Below are 22,111 nucleotides of genomic sequence, written 5' to 3' on the forward strand. Positions count from 1 at the left end.
AAACCAACAAGGGTGCCACCAATTTTTAATGTTTAATGCATGGCCCGAAAAGAGGGGCCTGCCAGGGGTGAAAACCCACTTCAAAGTCAATTTCAGGAGAAGAATTGAGCCTTGGAATCTTTTTACACATGGGGCTTTGTGCATTTGGCCCAGCGCCTCCACTGCACACAGAAATAAAAGTTGAGCTTTCAGCTGCGGGAGCAAAATTACTTCCACTTCCCTCCAAAAGAAACCCCACTAACCTCATTGCCTCCCCTGAGACTGTATCTGGATCATCAGGGAGGGATGCAACCAATAAACAAAACGAAGCCAAGTAAAAATAAAGTAAAAATCAGTTCTCTGGGTGATAGAATGCCCAAGGAACAAACCAGTGTGCTTTACAACAGCTTCCTTGTGTTCAGAGGAATGGCTTGTGGACATAGGTCGCTTGCACACATATAGAAAGAGACCTGATGCAGGAGGCCAATCCAGATTTATTTGGGCCTCTTCCTTAAAGCCCAAGAAGAACTGGGCAGGACTGTATTGATAATGGATAGATGAGTTATGCCGTCTTTCAGGCGCTTATCCTTTCCCTTAAGGACACCCTCTGAATTGTCCATACCCCTGTCCTACTTTTCAGAGGTTTCCCCTTTTCAAGTTTCCATTCAAAGTTCAGAAGTTCTATTAATCAAGAGAAATCTAGGCAGCGTAAAGGAAGCCTTCTAAATTCCGTACCTTAAATAAATTCATTTTTCATTCAGACTTCCTCAACTCAACTATTTGTGAAGCATGAATCCAGCAACCAATGCCTAAAAGTTCAAGATCAGGTTTGGGGGTTGGTTTGTTTACTTCTTTTCTTTCCCCCTCACTCCCTTCCAGTTACAATATTTGAACAAGCCAGTGCCTTTTTGGTAAGAAAAAAAATAAAATAAAACTGCTTCAGTCCTGACCCTTCACTTTCTCTGCCTAATGCCACTGATTGATTATTTCCTCTTTTTTCTTTCTTTCTTTCTTTCTTTCTTTCTTTCTTTCTTTCTTTCCTTCTTACTTTCTTTCCTTTCTTTCTTTCTCTCTCTTCCCTTTTTCTTATTTTTCTTTCTTTCTCTTTCCTTCCTTCCTTTCCTTTCTTTCTCTCTTTCCTTTTCTTTTCCTTTTCTTTCCTTCCTTCCTTTCCTTTCTTTCTTTCTCTCTCGTTCCTTTTCTCTTTCTTTCTTTCTCTTTCCTTCCTTCCTTTCCTTCATTCATGCCTGACATACTCTATACTTAATTCAAGTTTTTTATTTCCAAAGATCAAGAGAAACCTTCTGTCCAGTGGATTAAATCCATCAGAAATTTTAAGGGGTGCGCATTAAGTACACCAGCGTGCTTCCATCCCTTCTCCTAATATTTCTATCTTACCAGCACCATGTATATAAACATTGTTATATCTTTGTATACTACCAATTCGTGCTTGACAAAATAACTAAATTAAAATAAATAAAAAACTGCCAAACTTTCTCCCCGAAACGCATTTTTAGAAGCGCACGCTCGTACCACAAAACCAAGAGAAGAAAACACCGCTCCAAGAACCGCCGCGCGCCCTTTAATTCTTAACTTTTCACCCAATCGCTGCAATCAAACCGCTTGGCTACCAACCTGCAATATAGAGTACGGTCACGTTTCCCGGTGGCTCGAGGAATTCGGATCCACCGTAGGGGAAGTTTTAACCCGCCCCCTAATTTTTTTTCCGCTTGGCCTTCCTTCTTAAAGCAAGAACCGAGAATGGAGGGGGGTGGTGGACAGGCGTCACATCTCCCCCCCCCGCGCGGGCCCGCTTCCCGCCCCACACCTCTCGCCCTGTCTTCCACCTACCCACCCTCCCACGACTCTCTCCCCCCCCCCGAGACAGATGACAACAGGCTGCAGGATCGACCGTTGTGTGTGTTTTGGAAGGGGGAGCGGCGGGGAGGAAATGCAACAAAGTTCTCATCTTCGGAAGTGACATTTTTGGGGGGGAGAGAGAAAGAAGCAAACCGGACAGGAAGGTGGAGGGGGGGGGGAGAGAAAAGAGAGCGAAAGTTGTTGGGGCCTCGTGAAAACAAGCTCTCTCCCCCCCCTTCCCGCGCCCAGCGCGCGCTCCTTCTTCTCCTGAGAGTGCCTTACCTTTTACCTCAGATCAACTGCAGGTCCGACGTTTCTCCCCCCCTTCTTCAAAATCCTTCCTTTGCTTGGAAACAGGGTGGGGAGAGCGGCGGCGAGGGGGGGGGTGTTATAAAGGGAGGGTCGCAAAATAAAAGGACCGCAGTCAATCACGCCAATCAATCCTTCAAACAGCTGTCAGCCGCCTCTCCTGAGGAGGTTTCTCTGCTCCCCCCCCCCTCCATAAACACAGTCGCCTTTATTTTTATTTTTTGCGCGTCCTCCTCTCTTCTTCTTCTTCCTCAGAGCTTTTCGCCGTTCAGTCCTCGCCACAGAAAAAAAGGCGTCTAGGAAAGCCGGCGCGAGTCCCGCCGGCTCGGCTTCCTGAAGAAAGGCTCGAATTCCTCCTCCGGCATTCGGGGGCGGGCTGTAGGAGAGACTTTTTCTTCTTCGGCCTCGCTTGGAAAAACTTCGCGGGGTCTTCTCCGGCCGGGCGCGGGGCGTGGAAGAAGAAGCGGGAATGGGGGGGGGGAGGCGGTGAGGAGGAAACGCTGAGGAGAATTGAGGGGTTACGGGGGGGTTGTACACCGCTCCGCGCTCTTGGCCCGAGAAAGCCAAGCCTTTCAGTCAGGGGACCGTCGGTGGCGAGCAGGCGCGGGGGCGGCGTGGAGGAAACGCGGCGATCGCTTTAATTGTCCCCATTGATTCCCATTGAACCGGCGTGTTAATTTCTTTCCCCAGCGCCCGGCGTGCCCTCTGGCTGGCTTGAGCGGGGCGGGAGGGGGTGGGGAGCGAGGGAGGGCGGGAGGGAGGGGGGTGAAGGAAACGGGACGGAGGGACGAGCCTCTGAAGCGGGGCGGAGGGGGGGCGTTTGCGCGCGCGCGGATTCGCGTGGAGTCGAAAGTTAGCCCAGGCGGAGGGAGGGCGCGCGCGCACACACACAACATGGGGGGGGGGGAGAGAGAGAGAATAACTTCCTTTTCACTTCGCCGCCGTGTGAGGCAAGGAGAAAAAGCGGGAGGAGGAGGAGGAGGAAGAAAGTTCCCCGGGTGTCTCCTCCCCGCGCTGTGAGGAGCTCTGGGGACAGGACCCCCCTCCTCTCTTTCTCTCTCTCCTCCCCCCCTTTCCCCTCGCGCCGCCTTTGCCTCAGGAGTTGCTGAGGGAAAAAAGGAGCGAGGCTGAGGTGGAAGTGGGGGGTTGGGGTGAGGGAGGGGGTGACGGGGAGCGGGGCGAGCCCCAGAAGAGGTATCCCTTTCCCCCCTCCCCACCTCCGTCGCCTCAGCGGGCCCGCTCGGAAGCCAGACAGAGGCTCTCCTCTTTCAGTCAGCGTTTAAAAGTGACAGCCGCCTCCCTCTGGCGAGAGAGGTCACAAAAAGGTCGCCCAGGCAGAAGCCTTCGGCTCGGCAGACTGATTACGGATGCGCTCGGGCCCGGGGAAAAAAAATCGTGTCAGTCCCATCCAGGGCACCGGCGGGCCAATCGAGAAGATCTTTGGCTTGGCTAGGAGGGTTTTTTATTTTTTCGGGGGGGGGGGGGGGGGTTGGGGGGGAGAGATTGCAAAGCCTCCCTCGATTTTTTAATATTTTTTGAAGGGAAGGCTAATAGGGGGCGGGGGGAGACGTCCCATCGTTTCTTCCCCCCCCCCCCCCCAATTCTGCCCCAGTGTTGTCCAGAAAGTTGCAGCGCTCCCCGCCTCGCTCCGGCTAATGTTGATTTAAGGCGAGGCTTTTTTGTGGGTTTTTTTTACGCACTCCGGCCGCGCTTTAGTTTAAATTTTCAACGGGGCATCCTCTCTTCTAGGCGAAGAGTTGAACTTGCACCCCCTGATATCCGGAGCTGCTTTTTAAATTATTATTTATTTACTTATTGCCGCGGGTTTTGGCGGTTTCCACATAACCCATAGCAAAAAAAAAAATAAAAAAAAATATCTTGGCAAACGGAATCGCGCTGGCGATTTACGCGCATTTAACGCGAGCGATCCGCGCCTGTCTCTTTAAAGGGCTGTTAATGACACCGGTAGCATTTGCAAGGCTTACATAGTTGACACTTGCTAACCGGGGTTTGACTGGATTCTCCCCGCGCGCGCACACACATGCACATCCTCTCCCATTCCCGCGTTCGACATTTTTCACCCCATCTCCTTCACTTCGTAAAAATACACGGATTTTGACACTAGAAGCGAAAAAAGCGTCACGGCATTTTATTTTTATTTTTTATTTGGCGGTTTGGCAGTACGTATAGATCTTTAAAACCCATTCAGTCTAAATTACAATTAAGCTTTAGGTATAAACGCATGGAAACCTAGAAAAAGCGTACGGAGCAAATTTTCGACGAAGTAGTATTTTCGACTTTTCTGGAAGCGTAGGCTCCTAAAGGCGATTAATTAACCAGGTTTTGCTGCTGCCGTTCTTTGCAAGAATGCTGCCGCAGTAAGCCAGCATTTCATGTTACCAAAAAAAAAGGGGGGGGGGGAGTACAAAACTCAGTACAAAAAAGAGAAAAAAATGTACAAAACTCAGACAAGAAGAGAGTCCCTGGATTTCGGATTAACAGCTTCGCCCTGTCTCACATGCGTTCTTCGGCTGTCTTATTCGTCTTTCTCTCCCCCCCCCCCCCCGGTTTAACCGAGTTAGTGGGACTGCAATCTGGGCATTGTTGTGGTCACAGAACAAAGCAGAACGGTTTCCCACGAACTGAACTAAGGCGATGACCGCCACCCAAACGCCATCCAAATTCAGAAGCGTTCACAATAAATGGGAGTCGCTTTGGCGTGTTACACGCGCGCGGGCATCCATTCAGACCATGCGAGTTGACGCGCGTTGGCAGGCCGTCAGAAAGATGCAGGGCTTGAGTATGTGCCACCCAACAAATATAGGGTAGGGTTAGGGAGTCCGGCCTGCGCGCCACCCCAGTGATCTTTGTTTGCCTCCCCCTCTTTAAAGGGCTAATTTCTTAAGTCTCCCCGAGCCTCCAAACGTGGAGGAGCAGAGCTTTCAACGGCTGGGGAAACGGTGGTGGATAGGGCCCGAAGCAGCTAGGGAATGTCGGGGGCTGGGTGGGTGGGAGGGAATGAGAGAGGCCAGGTCACCAGGGGCCAGTGGCACAAGTGACAAAAGATGCTGATTAATTCGTCCGAGCGGCCTGTTATCGCTGACACTGAACGGTTATTTTGGAGGGTGACCATTGTTCCGAGAGGGGAGGCCACGAGGAATGGGCAGCGAGTGCGCCCGGCGTCTGTGGCCCCCTCGCCAAGGGGGGAAGGAAGGGGTGGAAAGAGATACCTCGGGGAGAAACCCGAGATTATGTATGTATGTATGTATGTATGTATGTATGTATGTATGTATGTATGTATGTATGTATGTATGTATAACATAGGTCCCCTTGGGACCTTTTCCAACGGAGTTGAAGTTTGGTAAATTTCTACAGACCCCCCGTTTTCCCTCTTTCGATTTCTTGCCACTTTGGATGCTTCGTCCCCTCTCTTTCGCTCGCTCTTTTTAATTTAGCTATAAATTGGAGCAGTTCGAGCTCTGAGCTGTTCTATTTTCTCCCTGTCAGAATGAGGAATTTGCTTTATGATGCATTGTGTATTAAATACAAGTAATCTGGGAAACGGATGGCTCCAGAGGCCCCAAACGCGGACCACAGCCGAGGTGCCTTTTCTAAACTCGCGCGACGCCGAAAGTTCACACATCTTCCAACATCTCCCCTCCACCCCATTCCTCGCTCCCTCCGCCGCCGCCGCTTGGATTGAGTCCCGCGTAGAAGCACTTTCGCCGCGTAACGAGGAGGAGGAAGTGAAGAAGGAGGAGGAAGCGGCCAAGAAAGAAAAAAGCCTCGGGCGCAAAGACAAGAATTGCGCGGGAGAATAAAGGCTCGCTCCGCAATACCCGGGCAAGCAACCTCGCGGACTCCGTGTCACCGACTTCAGTCCCCGAAAGAGCCAAAAGAAGGCGCAATGGCGGCTCCCGGCCGGTAGATGGCGTTGCGGGCTGGTCTTCAAGCGGCCTTTTTGCCTTTTCGTTCGAGCCTCGCAGCTTAGGCGCTGAGCGCTGCTGGGGTCGCCTAAGAGTGTAGTGGAAACCCAGTTCAAACAAGGGGAGCTGTACTGTACTCCACCCACCCTGCTTGCAGAAGGACACGGATCGGAGGTCAGAAGGACCTTCCATAGTGTCCCTCCACAGTGCTTGGACTACACTTCCAGTTATCCCCAGAACGTAGAGACTAGCCAAGAATAGAAGAATAGAATAGAAGAATAGAATAGAAGAATAGAATTTTTATTGGCCAAGTGTGATTGGACACACAAGGAATTTGTCTTTGGTGCAGATGCTCTCAGCATACATAAATGAAAAAGATGCATGTGTCAAAAATCAATCAATATTAATAAAAAATCTTAGGATACAAGCAACAAGTTACAGCAATACAGTCAAGTGGGAGGAAAAGGGTGATAGGAATGATGAGAAAAACTAGTTGAATAGAAGTGCAGATTTAGTAATAATTGCAGCTGTTTGGATCATTTTTGTGAAGAATGCCAACTCCTACCCTGTTTCCCCGAAAATGTCACCCCGGAAAGTGGTTTCATAGGAGAGGTTTCATAGAATTGCCTAATATAAGGCATCCCCCGAAAGTAAGACGTAGGAGGCGTTTTGTTTCGCAGCATTCCCGAACAAAACATATATATAACACTGCTGTCCATAAATTGCATCCCAAAACGCTGCATCAATCAGATTTAAAACACATCCAATACGCACCCAACATGCGGCTGGGTGTTTGGATGCATTTTTGCTGCAGCAGGAAACAGGATACAATTAGTTGAAAGAAAATAAGACATCCCCTAAAAATAAGACGTAGCACATCTTTGGAAGCAAAAAATTAATATAAGACGCTGTCTTATTTTTGGAGAAACACAGTATGGACATAGAGTGAGGGGATTTTTTTAAAGGGTTTTATCCTTTTTATTTTGTAAAAAGAATGTTGAGACTCTAGAAAGAGTGCAGAGAAGAGCAACAAAGAGGATTAGGGCACTGGAGGCTAAAATATATGAAGAACAGTTGCAGGAACTGGGTGTGTCTAGTTTAATGAAAAGAAGGACCAGAGGAGATATGATAGCATGTTCCAATATCTCAGGGGTTGCCACAAAGAAGAAGGAGTCAACTTATTCTCCAAAGCACTGAGGATAGAACAAAAAGCAATGGATGGAAACTAAACAAGGAGAGAAGTAACTTAGAACTAAGGAAAAATTTCCTGACAGTTAGAACAATTAATCCGGGGGACAGATTGTCTCCAGAAGTTGTGAATGCCCCAACACTGGAAGTTTTAAAGCAGATGTTGGATAATCATCTGTCTGAAGTAGTGTAGGGTTTCTTGCCTAAGTAGAGGGTTGGACTAGCAGACCCCCAAGGTCCCTTCCAATTCTGTTGCTGCTGTTATTATTTTCAGTAGCTCCCAAGAAGTATGGGAAATAAAATAGCCAAAAATGATTACCTGGCCAGGAGTTTTAGCAGTCTCTGACATTATAATCCATTACCATCTCCATCTATGAAGCTTCTATACACGTTTTTACTGTATACATCTACTGAAAAGTGTAGATGTAGACATCTCAGAAAATGCTAACAATACAACCATGCCCAGAATAGAGGAGCACTACCTGCCCAAACATGTGAAAAAAACATAGAATGAAAATAGGACAATCACTATTCCAAACATGGTTGAATTCATAAGATTTGAAATCCAAACTCTGTAGATCTCGACACTTCTATATGAAAGACCAGTATGGTAGTACAGTATTTGTTCTAAACCTCAGTGGTTTTAAAAATACAGTACAAACATCTACAGCACATTTTATAACAGCATTTCTTGCACGTGTCAGATTGCCTTACTCCATGATAGTCATTTGGATTGACTTCTATATCCAGATTTTGAAATCAGAAATTCTTCGACATCTCTTGGAAACATTGTAAATGGGTGTATGGTGGATTACTTTAAAGCAATGTTTCTTAACCTTGCAACTATAAGATGTCTGGACTTCAACTCCCAGAATTCCTCAGTTAGATGCCTGCCTGGGTAATTCTGGGAGTTGCTGCACACATTTTAAACAGGCAAAGGTTGAGAAACAGTGCTTTTAGGGCAGAGAAAAGGACTAGGCCTAAAGAACAGGGTTCATATGACCCTAGTAAGGTGGTGGTGGAATTTATAATTCAACAATTTTGCAATTCCACAATAACAGACCCTTCATAATATTCCTCATTTAGGGGATAGAGATATTTGACAATCCATATCCCAGCTTCCACCAGAAGACTTTTTGGCAACTATATATCTTGCAAAATATTTGGGGATATTTTAATGCTGAGGTGAGGACACCAGAAAGAGAGAAATGCTAGGGATGCATTCCAGACCTATCAGATGCCTTCAGTGCTACTTGACTAGCTATAACATGGGTTAGATACCCATATACTGTAGTACCTAACCCATGTTATATAGTTTATATAGTTTAATATGTAATATAAACCTAATTGTTAGGTGACTTTAGGATTTGAGGCATGAGAAAATTCAGAAAATGAGTTAATTAACGGTAGCGTTTCGCCCCTTCTTTTTCGCTTGAACCTCTGCATAGTCCTTGATGGATCTTCCACGGCCAAGGGACATGGAGTGGGTGAGGGGGGGCTTTAGGAGCCAGGCAGGCATGAGGAATCCCTGGGAGGAGAATGAGGGGTTCTTGAGGTATGTTTGGGGGAAGAGCCTTCTCTGTGGCGGCCCCAGCCCTCTGGAATCAACTCCACCTGGATATTCGAACTGCCCCCACCCTCCTTGCCTTCCGCAAGACCCTGAAGACCTATCTATGTCACCAGGCATGGGAAAATTAATGTATCCCCTTCTCTCACCATTAAGAGTTATGTGTGGTTGTGACTGTATTGTATTGATTGTTTTTTAAGATAGTGGGTTTTAGTCATAGTTTTAACAATTAGATTTGTATCGTACAGTTTTATTGCTGTTGTGAGCCACCCCAAATCTTTGGAGAGGGGCGGCATACAAGTCTAATTTTTTATTATTATTATTATTATTATTATTATTATTATTATTATTATTATTATTATTTGTTCCTATTAGATTTTTATCCCTGCTTTTTATATATAAACTCAAGGCAAGCAAACTTACTTTTTGCCTTCTATTTAATTCCATGTTGATAACTGTTCAGTATTATTAGCTTCATAGTAAAATAAAAATTCAGTGGTTGTGTTCAACAAAGACAAGTCTCCAACTGCAATATAATCTCTCTATGTACAGTGGTGGCTATCATCACTCTAGCCCAGTGTTTCCCAGCCTTGGCAACTTGAACATATTTGGACTTCAACTCCCAGAATTCCCCAGTCAGCAAATGCTGGCTGGGGAATTCTGGGAGTTGAAGTCCAGATATCTTCAAGTTGCCAAGGTTGGGGAACACTGCTCTAGCCAATGTCAGCATATGAAAAGTGGGAAAGATTGGCAGAGATACATAATGTGACATCACTCAAATCACCAACATCCAAGAACAACACACGTGGTATAGCACCATAATTGATTCTTTCTCTTGTCCTTGTTTTGTGGGCACTTGTTAAGGAGATGATAGCCACTACTTACTCCTTGTATTCACCACCCTCCCTATTCTCTGTTTCTTTTCCCTCTTTTTTCCCCAATGGGGGAGAAAAAACAAATCTCAACAATCAATCCCAGAAAAAAAGATGTTAAACTGCACTGTAGATGTACTGATCCCTGGCCACGTAGAGAAGTCTTACTCCTAGGGAATTGCATAGTATTGCAACTTGAACTTGGGAGCTCCTCAATTATTTTTATTTAGTTATTTGTATCTCACCATTGTTATTTTGCAAATAACTCAAGGTGCATTGGATATGGTGAACATATCCGATGCACCTTTCCTACAATAATAACAATGTGAGGTGGGTTGGGCTTGTTGGGTTTAACTACTCTACTACATGCTTGCACTGTCTTGTAAACACATCTCTATGGTCAGGTTGCAATTAACTGACCAGTGTGTCACCTTTGGATGACCAAAAGGGGCAGATACCCTGCAGGCTATATAAACCTCTGCAGGGTAGATGCTCCCCCTCTTCTTCTTCTTGCTCTTCTACCTCTTCTACCTTCTTCTGTGGATGCTCCATTGTCCTCGGCTGAGGACACATGTGTGAGATGAAATCCAAAGCCATCCTCACACATGGGACCATCCAGAAGTTATTAATATGGACTGGAATGTAAACTTATCTGCCTGCAATCTATCAATTGCATGAATCAACATAATTGTAAGTAAAGATTGTATTTTTCATCTTTATGAAGAAGTGGTCATTCATTGCTAACAAATGGGATTCTGAACCACGTGTTATTTCTTGCCATGCTAACTCCGCTGCAAATTAAGCCAGCTGAACTCTGCTAATACAAATAATATTAATGATAATCAAAATACCCAACAGGGCTAGCAAGGCTTTCATGAATATGGCAGGACTTGAATTCACATTGTCCCACTTTCTAGCGTGGTACCTTAACCATTAGACCAGCGCTTCTCAAATAGTGGGGCAGACCAGGGAGCAATGCAGGGGTGGCGACCCTGTGAAATGTAATTTTTTTTTTGCTGCAGGTTTTTTTTTACACCAAACAATAGCACACGACACAGAGCAGGAGATATGAAGTGCAGATAACAAACCCTTAAGAGACACCATGGAAAAATATTTAGCAGGGATGAAAAGAAAGGAGGAGAGAGATGGACATAATGAGACAAACCTAAGTCTCCCGAAAGCAAAGATGAGGAAATATGACGAAGCGTATGTAGTGCTTGGCTTCACTTTGGCTACGGTGGGAGGCGAGGAAAGACCTGTATGTCTAAAAATGTTGGCAGCGTACAGCATGAAGCCAAATAAATTAAGGAGTCACTTAAACACATCTCACCCCAATCACACTGATAAGCCGTTTAAGTTTTTTCAAGGAAAACATGCCAAATATTGCAAATAATCATCCCAGTGGAGTTCGGGAGGGTGGGGGGCAAAATGTTTACTTCTTCCTGGTGGGGGGGAATAACAGAAAATAATTGAGACGCATCCTTGTTCTGGGGATCAGCAAGAGGGGAAGACGTTGGAGAGGTTGGGAAGGGTTTTAATAAGTTTTGTGGTTTTATTAGTTGTGTTTTAGCTAAGTGTGTGTACTGCCTACTGTCTGTCTTTGTTAGTTGTATATGGCTTGGTGTTATGCCCTTTGTTAAAAGAGCATTATAAATAAACGTTTATTATTATTATTATTATTATTATTATTATTATTATTATTATTATTATTAGAAGCACTGCATTAGACCAAACTGATTCTTACCCAATAATTATACAGAATGAGAGGAAACCTCTTTAGAAACACAGAAACATAGAAGATTGATGGCAGAAAAAGACCTCATGGTCCATCTAGTCTGCCCTTATACTACTTCCTGTATTTTATCTTAGGATGGATATATGTTTATCCCAGGCATGTTTAAATTCAGTTACTGTGGATTTACCAACCACGTCCACTGGAAGTTTGTTCCAAGGATCTACTACTCTATCAGTAAAATAATATTTTCTCATGTTCTTTTTTAGGTACAATCTCTTTTTCAGAAATGTCCAAAGAATACTTGGGGGGAAAAACTGACTTTGGTTTCAGATATGTCTGTTAGCATACGATATAGAGAACTGGCGATATATAAGAGAAAAGAGGGTCATGATATTGATTGTACTCTGATCTCCTGAATAAAAGCTGCCAAGAAATTTTCCTTTCTGCTTCAAGAACAAGATAGAAACCCACCCTCAAATTCTTCTTTATCTACAATTTGTCCAGAGTGCCACCATTCCTCAGAAAAGCTAGTGGCTATAACTCCCAGAGTTGGGTTGTTTTTTTTTAAAGCAACTGTTTATTTAAAATAAGCCTCCATAATAGTGGCAGTGAGACATAAGTACAGCAGTCTGGTAGCTATTCCCACTGGAGTGTAAACTGATGCCTCTTTTAAGCCTTTAAACTCTAGGGCTGTCCCCAAAGTAAAAGTTCCCCTAATGGAGACCCTATGGAAACAGCACATTCCAGCACATCGTTAAAAGAAAAAGGAAAAAAAAGAAGAAAAGGAAAGAGGGCAGGGAAAGTAAGGCAAAATAACTGTCCGCTGCTAATAGGCTTCCTGGGGAGGGCAGCAGCTCTGTGAGGGACAGTGCTAAAAGGGGGGGGGGGGGGCGAAGGATGCAGGAGGGGGAGGAAGGGGGTCTGTGAGAGGGGAACAGACAAGAAGCTGATGGCATAATTATTTATTTTCAAAAATATATCATTGAATCAGTAGCACATATTTGCTGTCTTTTCTGCACAGCTGATTAATGAGCCAAGTTTATAAGAAAGGAAAGGAAAGGGAAAGAGAGAGAGGGAGAGAAAGAAAGAAAGAAGAGAGAGAAAGAGAGAGAATGAAATAAAGAAAGAGAAAGAAAGAGAGAGAAAGAAAGAGAGAGAGAGAGAAAGAAGGAAGGAAGGAAAGAATGAAAGAAAGAAAGAAAAGAGAAAGAGAGAGAGAAAGAGAAAGAGAGAAAGAAAGAAAGAATAAGAAAGAAAAAGAAAGAAAAAGAAAGAAGGAAGGAAAGAAAGAATGAACGAAAGAAAGAGAGGAAGAGAGAGAAAGAGAAAGAGAGAGAAAGAAAGAAAGAGAAAGAAAAAGAAAGAAAGAAGGAAGGAAGGAAGGAAGTAAAAAAAGAAAGAAAGAGACTTTCTCTTTTTCAAAGTTATAAATTAAAAACATATGACCTAATTTTTGAAAACATTAGCTCACTTCCCTGTTTTATTGTGCCTTATAGGAAATTCATTCACGTAAGATTAAAAAAGCAAAGCCCTTTAACAAAATGCGAGATCAATATTCCGTTCCCTATTTCGTTCTTATTATATCTCTGTTTGCAACTCTTAACTCTTCTTTTTAAGGAACACTGACTTGCTTGCAAAACTGGGTTGTTGGTTTGCTTTTTTCTCGGTATAGTCCCAGAGAGAGAAGGAAAGCAAAGGAAATTAAAAGCTTTTTTTTTGGGGGGGGGGGGAGTAAATAATAATAATAATTTTTAAAAATCTCTCCCCTCCTACATTTGGAAATGGGCCCGACTGAAAGCATGTTAATCTCCACCTCAATAATTTGGTTCTTCTGAAGAAGACAGAAGCCCCTGCTGCTTTGCCCTGCACTTCATAAATCACATCTTTATGTGGACAAGGTCAGGGCACCTAACAGCTCAGACATGGGCCCTTTGCAGTGGCTCGAAGGACTTCGGCATGTTTATTCTCTCGCTTAGATCTCTGAGGAGTAATCCAGCACGCTTCTAATTACTTTTGATTATTTTCATTTGCCGGGGTCAGTCTGAGCTTCACCAGGAGTGCTGGAGGCTTGGTTTTCTGCAATATCTTTTTTTTTCCCCCAGGACAGTGGTGTAGGTTTTCAAAATTAGCACCCCATTATTGTCCAGGCATCTGATATGCTAGTAAGTAGCAGATCCCTTGATGCTCTGTTGCCAACTACCTTGTTTCTTGGATTTAATTAAATGAAAATTATCGAAGTGGGATATGAGAATTGAGATTGGGATCAGTTAATTTTTTGTGTGGTTTTTCTTTTAGAGAAAAACAATGATACTTCCGCACAATACTCAGAGGCGAAACCATTATTTGTTTAGAAGATAACATTTTCTCTTTTGCTTTTAACTAAAAATACAGAGTTAATGGTAACAATACAGGCATGAAAGCCCCAAATGACATTTTTGAAAATATACTTTTGTTTCCTTAAAAAAAGTCTTTGTCCAAGAAATGGGACTATAAATAAGGAGTTAAAAATAATAATAATACAGGCATGAAAGCCCCCAAAAGCATTTTTGAAAATATATTTTTGCTTCCTTGCCCAAGAAACAGAATTATTTTAAAATGATTTGTTTTGTTAAATTCATTGTTCTTGTAAACGGAAAAATGACTTGAAGCAGAAATCTTTTAACAGTAGCCTTAGAGTTGTAAATCATTTGTATATACTTAAAAAAAGAATATTCTTTTTTAGGTGCAAAATTTTAAACAGTAAAATATTAACTGGTCAGCTTAAATGTTGTGCATGTTGTTTTCATAAGGATATAGCACAAATAGGATTTCTAGCACAGGATTTCTTTGAAGTAAATATCCAGTGGAATTATTCTGCAGTTTTATATATATATGCTAACAGTTCAAGTGCAACTGTTATCCCAACTGAGAAAGTGAGCATATTCTCTTAAAATATGAAGATTAATGCCACTTGGGAAAAAAATTCTCTTCAATCAACACAACCCTCCTTACCTTTGGTAAGCTCTTTAAAACCCACTTCTATCATCAGGCATGGGGGAATTGAGACATTCATTCCCCCCAGGCCTATACAATTTATGCATGGTATATTTGTGTTTATGTTTGGTTTTTAATAAGGGTTTTTAATTATTTTAAATATTAGATTTGTTATATGTTGTTTTATTACTGTTCTTAGCCACCCTGAGTCTATGGAGACGGGCGGCATACAAATCTAATAAATAAATGAATGAATGAATGAATGAATGAATGAATGAATGAATGAATGATTTTCTACATAGTCTTCCTAAATACATATAAAAAGCTTTCATCAAAATCCTATGAATAGAAACAAAACATAGATAAAATTACACCGAATTTGAATATCTCAATTGCCCCACACAACAAAAGCAGTGATGGTTTTTTTAAAAAAAAAATATTACCAACTTTGTGGGCATGGCTTGGTGGGCATGATGTGGCTTGATAGGCATGGAAGGAAAAGGATACTATAAAATATTCATTCCCTCCCCACTCTATGGGAAGGTCACTGCAAAATCCCCATTTCTACCCAATCAGCTGGGAATCCAGAGGTAGAGAATAGAGGGGGGGGGGGCAGTCATAGGTGGTATTTACCAGTTCTCCAAACTATATTTCCAGTTGAAAATATTCTTGAAAAAAAAACATATTGTGGACTTTTTCTCAGGTACCTAAAGAATCCAGACCTTGCAAATGCTGATGTTTACAGATTAACAGAGTTGGAAGGGACCTTGCAGGTCATCTAGTCCAACCCCCTGCCTACATCTGCCTATACTTAGGATTGAACTCCCAACCCCCTGATTATGAGGCAAGAGCTCCACCTCTACACCAGATGTGCAGCCAGCTGTGTATGATGTAATTTAAGTGACTCAATAAACTGTACTCAAATAATAATACCTTGCTCTTTTGTTTTTCCAAAATATTATTTTATATTTGTAATTCAGTAACAGACCAAAATAGGTTTTAAACCCCACATGTTAAAGAGAGAACAGAGTTAAAATAAAGCATGGAGTTGTGCAAAGCATTTGAAAAAGATGTTTGACAAAATGTGTTGGCCTGAACATACAAAATATTAAAGCAGCTGAATTTCCAGCTGCTTAAAAGATAATATCTCCCTGTATGTGACTGAACTGAATTTCATCACTTTGTTGGTGGCCCTAGCAGAAATATAATTTGTCTGGGCCCAGAAATATACCAGCAACCAGGGACAAGCAGCTGTGTGAGCTACTTTGCTTTACTGTTTTCAGGATTGTTTAATGCATGTAGTGCTACTTTTAAGATGGCATCCAAAATCAAACACAAATGTACATACAATAGCATTTAGACATATATACCGCTTCACAGTGCTTTCCAGCCCTCTCTAAGCTGTTTAAGTGGCAATGATGCCAAAACAATTATGCACATGATGTCTTGCAAATATTGCCATTATGTACTTAGCACCTCTATAACTGTCTGGTTTGGTTCTACAACCCAACAAGACCGACACAGACTTCAGAGGATAATCAGAACTGCTGAGAAAACAATTGCTGCCAATTTGCCTTCCGTTGAGGACCTGTTTACTGCACGAGTCAAAAAGAGGGCGGTGAAAATATTTGCTGACCCCTCACATCCTGGACACAAATTGTTTCAACTCCTACTCTCAAAGCGTCACTACAGAGCACTGCACACCAAGACAACTAGACACAAGAACAGGTTTTTTTCCCTGAACGCCATCACTCTACTAAACAAATAACTCGCTCAACACTGTCACACTTTTTACTAAGTCTGCACTTCTATTCTACTAGTTTTTCTCATCATTCCTATCACCCATTTCCTCCCATGTTGACTGTTTGACTGTAACTTGTTGCTTGTATCCTAAGATTTTTATTAATATTGATTGTTTCTCCATTGCTTATTTGACCCCTATGACAATAATTACCGTAAATGTTGAACCACATGATTCTTGACAAATCTATATTTTCTTTTATGTACACTGAGAGCATATGCACCAAGACAAATTCCCTGTGTGTCCAATCACACTTGGCCAATAAAGAGTTCCATTCTATTAGCACCTACCACTTGATGCAAATAGATAAGTCATAGCAGTTCGTTAATGTCATGTATGGGCCTCCACTCTTGATGCCTGTGACAATACAAAGATTGTAAGTGTTTCAATAAAGGCAAACAATAAATACAAACTTGCCATATGAGGTTTGTTCAAATAATAAAAGTAAATATCCAATAAGCGGAGGCAGTAAATGGTATAGTCCTTGATCTATAATCACAACTGAGACCAGAATTTCCACTGCTGAGCAAGAAGGTTATAAAGTGACTGCTGCCTATTTATTTAATTTTTAAAATTTATTTATTTATTTATGTGTTTATGTTAAAAATATAATTTATTAATTTATTGAAAAAGGGAGGGGAAAGGGGGGGGGGGGATACTATACCCACAACTTTAACTACCATTGCTAAAATTATGGAATGTGCCGAACTCTGCAAAATGACGATGGAGCTGCAAAACTAAAAAGAATCAGACTTCTATAAGGCCTGGGAGAAATGGTATAGAATAGAATAGAATAGAATTTTTATTGGCCAAGTGTGATTGGACACACAAGGAATTTGTCTTGGTGCATATGCTCACAGTGTACATAAAAGAAAATATACATTTGTCAAGAATCATGTGGTACAACACTTAATGATTGTCACAGGGGTCAAATAAGCAATGAAGAAGCAATATTAATAAAAATCTTAGGATAAAAGCAACAAGTTACAGTCATACAGTCAACATGGGAGGAAATGGGTGATAGGAATGATGAGAAAAACTAGTAGAATAGAAGTGCAGATTTAGTAGAAAGTCTGACAGTGTTGAGGGAATTATTTCTTTAGTAGAGTGATGGCGTTCGGGGAAAAACTGTTCTTGTGTCTAGTTGTCTTGGTGTGCAGTGCTCTGTAGCGACGTTTTGAGGGTAGGAGTTGAAACAATTTGTGTCCAGGATGTGAGGGGTCAGTAAATATTTTCCCCGCCCTCTTTTTGACTCGTGCAGTATACAGGTCCTCAATGGAAGGCAGGTTGACAGCAATTGTTTTTTCTGCGGTTCTGATTGTCCTCTGAAGTCTGTGTCCATCCTGTTGGGTTGCAGCACCAAACCAGACAGTTATAGAGGTGCAGATGACAGACTCAATGATTCTATGCATATCTAAAATCCAAAAACAACTAAAAAGCTGTCTGGGTTCAATTCTACCCATATGCCTACATAATTACTAATAAATTAACCCCATCTTACTTTCAATTCTTACACCTTTTACTAACCTCAATTCCTATACTCACCGCTTAACAAGAACGACAAGTCGTTAAAATTCAATGCCTGCTATTGGTGCAGGCAACCCCCTTCCCTGCCCATTCCACTTCCCCCTCCTTACTCAATCCCCACCCTTTTAAGTACTCTCTAAAAATCACAATCCCTTACTAAACTCTCTCAATCGTAATATATACCAGGGGGAAAAATATGGAACACAATAAAACTAATTCTGTTCCAATGTCTTGAATAGACTTATTAAGCAACATAAGGTATAGATAATAAATTATATATTTGCTCGTTGAAATTGCAAACCGAGAATGAAACATGAATAGAACTACTGTAACCATACGAATTGGTATACAACAAGGTATATATATTATGGAATATAATGGATATGTGTAATTCTTACTCTCAAACTCCCTATATTTGTACTCCCTTTCCCCCCTCCCCCTCCCTTTGAAATTGTGCCCCCCTCCCTATTTATTTATTTATTTATTCCAATACACAACACACATTGAAGAGAATAAAGATATAGTAATATATATCAAGGAAAGGATAGAAGAGAAGATATAAGAATAAAATGCGTCAATGAAGAATAGAGAAGATATATAAAAGGAAGAAAAGATACATGAGATATAGGAGAGACAATAGGACAGGGGACGGAAGGCACACTAGTGCACTTATGTACGCCTAATTTTGCAACTTTTTTTCCTTTGCCATGGTTCAGTGAATCAATGCAGTTGTTAAATGAATCACAAATACATTAAGTGAATCTGGCCTTTTCTCATTGACTTTGCTTGATGCAAGCTGCATGGGAAGGCCACAAATTGAACTCAGATGACCCCAGGATTCCACACTTAGCATTAATAGGTGCCCTTGCCAAATGATCTAAATTTTGATCATATGCCCGTGAAGAAGCTACACTTTTTCTGGGCTGTTTTAGCTTTGAATGTTTGCTAAACCAATGGTTGTAAGCCAAGAACTTCCTGTACCCTTCAATAATAATCCAATGAAGCAGAATTCAAGAAGAAACTTCAAACTATGAACCTGAATGGTTCATAATAACACAAGCCCACAAACAGCAATAGGTAATGTGTCTTAAGCATAAAACGTATCAGGAAAGACTTAATGAACTCAATCTGTATAGTCTGGAGGACAGAAGGAAAAGGGGGGACATGATCGAAACATTTAAATATATTAAAGGGTTAAATAAGGTCCAGGAGGGAAGTGTTTTTAATAGGAAAGTGAACACAAGAACAAGGGGACACAATCTGAAGTTAGTTGGGGGAAAGACCAAAAGCAACATGAGAAAATATTATTTTACTGAAAGAGTAGTAGATCCTTGGAACAAACTTCCAGCAGACGTGGTAGATAAATCCACAGTAACTGAATTTAAACATGCCTGGGATAAACATATATCCATCCTAAGCTAAAATACAGAAAATAGTATAAGGGCAGACTAGATGGACCATGAGGTCTTTTTCTGCCGTCAGACTTCTATGTTTCTATGTTTCTATGTTTCCAAGAAGAAGGGCTGGCCCAGAAAATGCAGAATAACAACGCGGAGACAGGAGCTGGAATTTAAAATGGGGTCACTTTATTTAAATTAACATAAATTTAAATAATGTAAATGTACAACCATTGCAATCATTGCAGAGGCCAATAAACTAATGGGGCAGAAATTGCCTATCAAAACATTCATTGGCAACTATTGGGCATAACTCCTTGCTGAACCAGGTGAAGGTAGCCACCTTCACTTAGATCCGAGCCACACCCCTCAAGCGTGTGGGAGGAGCTCACCCTCCAATCCCCACAGGAAATTGGATAATGTGAGTCCCATGGGCATCCCCCCTCCAATCCCCGAAGTTGCATAAACCTATAGTTCGTGGGAAGAGGCGGCCCATCATCTTTGAAAAGATGCCCAAAAGCAGAAAAGGGAGTTGCTCCTACTGCCCATTTCCGCACCTAACCTGCCTAAACCCCAGTGATCAAAGGGAAAGCCACATTAACCAAATATGTATATACATCGCGACACCCCCCCCCCCCACCATTCCGTCCTTAACATCAGTGTGGAATAGGTGGAAAAAGGGCCGCACCCAGAGGAAAGACCGCAAAAATTTCCTATTCGGTCCCAAGGCGACCCTGTTCAAGCACACTGTATGATAGAGGAGGGCGGGCGGGTGTTCCCATCAGGACAATTCCCTTGTGCCTCCCTTAAATAGGGCAACCCGGGACCTCCTCCCAGCCCAGGAGAGAGCCAGAGAGCGCGCAAGTGTTGGTTATGACCTATAAAGCCCTTCAGGGCACCGGACCAGATTATCTCAAGGACCGCCTTCTGCTGCATGAATCCCAGCGACCAGGTAGGTCCCACAGAGTGGGTCTTCTCCGGGTCCCATCAACTAAACAATGTCGCTTGATGGGACCCAGGAGAAGAGCCTTTCTGTGGCGGCCCCGGCCCTCTGAAACCAACTCCCCCCAGAGATTAGAATTGCCCCCACCCTCCTTGCCTTTCGTAAGCTTCTTAAAACCCACCTCTCCCACCAGGCATGGGGGAACTGAGATACTTTTCCCCCCTAGGCCTTTACAATTTTATACATGGTATGTCTGTATGTATGTTTGGTTTTATAATAAGGGTTTTTAACTGCTTTAATACTGGATTGTTATATGCTGTTTTTATTACTGTTGTTAGCCACCCCGAGTCTACGGAGAGGGGTGGCAGACAAATCCAATAAATAGATAGATAGATAGATAGATAGATAGATAGATAGATAGATAGATAGATAGATAGATAAACAAACAATAAGCGCAAAAGACGTGTCTCCGCCTTTGGAGCAATTTTGCTATGGATATCTGAACAGGTGAAAAAACTGCAGGGTGTGTATCCCTAGGCATATCTGGGATGGAAAAAAAAATCAGTGTATATCACGAGACTTCAGTTTTTTATAATACATCATTTGAGACACATACCTTTAAAGGTAATCTCCTTAGTTTCTGAAGCACAAGTGGAAATTGTGAGAATTTCCCCCTAAAGTAGAAATTCTATCTTCGTAAATGATTTTAAGAAGACTTGTCTTGACATCCCCTCCAAGATGTCAAGATCCTCTTCGAAAACGATGGGCGAACATCATCAAATAAGGGATAGAAGTTTGACCTCATCAAATTTGCAGATGTCGCCAAGCTAGCACTAACAGCCAACATCTCAGAACACAGGCTCAAGATCCAGTTGGATTTTGACAGACTTCAATTCTGGGCCCTATCTAACAAAATGAAATTCAATGGTGAGAAAGGGAAGGGTCTACACTTAGGGAAGAAAAAACAAATTTAAAGTGGGAATCTGAAAGACCTAAGGGACAGGCACTTAAATAGGAGTCAGCAATGTACTGCAGCTGCCAAAAACCCTAGCACACTCCCAGTGAAGGGCTGCAAAATTTTTTACTACCAGTCTTTCAATATCTAAGGGCTACAACAAAGAAGAGGGAATCAGCCTATTATCCAAAGCACCTGAAAGCAGGGTAAGAAGCAATGGTTAGGAAACTAAATAAGGAGAGGACCAACCTACAACGAAGGAGAAATCTTGAGTCCTTCAGGATTCAGCAGCATATAATAATGATGATGATGATGATAATAATAATAATAATAATAATAATAATAATAATAATAATAATAATTTATTAGAATTATATGCCGTCCCTCTCTGAAGACTCGGGGTGGCTCACAACAGCAATAAAACAGTACAATACAAATCTAATATTTAAAACTATAACTAAAAACCCACTATCTTAAAAAAACAATCCATACTATATAGTCACAACCACACATTACTCTTAATGGTCAGAGAGGGGGATGCATTAATTGCCCATGCTTTGCGACATAGATAGGTCTTCAGGGTCTTGGGGAAGACTAGGAGGGTGGGGGCAGTTCGAATCTCCGGGGGGAGTTGATTCCAGAGGGCCGGGACCACCACAGAGAAGGCTCTTCCCCTAGGGCCCGCCAGATGACTTTGTTTAGTCAATGGGACCTGGAGAAGGCCACCTCTGTGGGACCTAATCGGAAGTCGAATAAATAACTACCTACCTACCTGCCTGCCTGCCTGCCTGCCTACCTACCTACCTACCTACCTAAATAAACAAACAAACAAACCAATAAATTTCTTGACAATTAGAACAATCAATCAATGGAATGACTGACCTCCAGAAATTGTGGGTGCTCCATCACTAGAAATTATTAAGAAGCGGTTGGCCAACCATTTGTCTGAAATGATATAGGGTCCCCTGCTTGAGTAGGGGGTTGAGTTAGAAGACTTCAAAGTCCTTTCTAATTTGTTAATCTGTCATTGTGTTGTGGATTTCTTAAATTCATCTCAGGACAATGTTGGATGTATATCT

The 22,111-nt window shown here is 42.3% G+C and overlaps 1 protein-coding gene across 17 annotated transcripts in view; it reads right to left on the minus strand.

Annotated features, from left to right (window-relative positions):
• MECOM (MDS1 and EVI1 complex locus) overlaps positions 1–22,111 on the minus strand; it is a 732,881-nt gene that overhangs the window by 89,288 nt on the left and 621,482 nt on the right. For 2 of the 17 annotated variants that reach the window (XM_070753592.1, XM_070753591.1), the window contains exon 1: positions 2,122–2,914. The exons of 8 other annotated variants lie outside the window; for them this stretch is intronic. The gene's annotated coding sequence lies outside the window, so the exon portion shown is untranslated. Of the gene's footprint in view, positions 1–242; positions 396–1,512; positions 1,591–1,614; positions 1,715–2,121; positions 2,917–22,111 lie in introns of those variants that run through there. 7 more of the 17 variants (XM_070753593.1, XM_070753588.1, XM_070753596.1 and 4 more) reach the window with 6 other exon arrangements.

The sequence above is a fragment of the Erythrolamprus reginae genome, chromosome 5 (assembly GCF_031021105.1).
Source record: "Erythrolamprus reginae isolate rEryReg1 chromosome 5, rEryReg1.hap1, whole genome shotgun sequence".
NCBI lineage: Eukaryota > Metazoa > Chordata > Lepidosauria > Squamata > Dipsadidae > Erythrolamprus > Erythrolamprus reginae.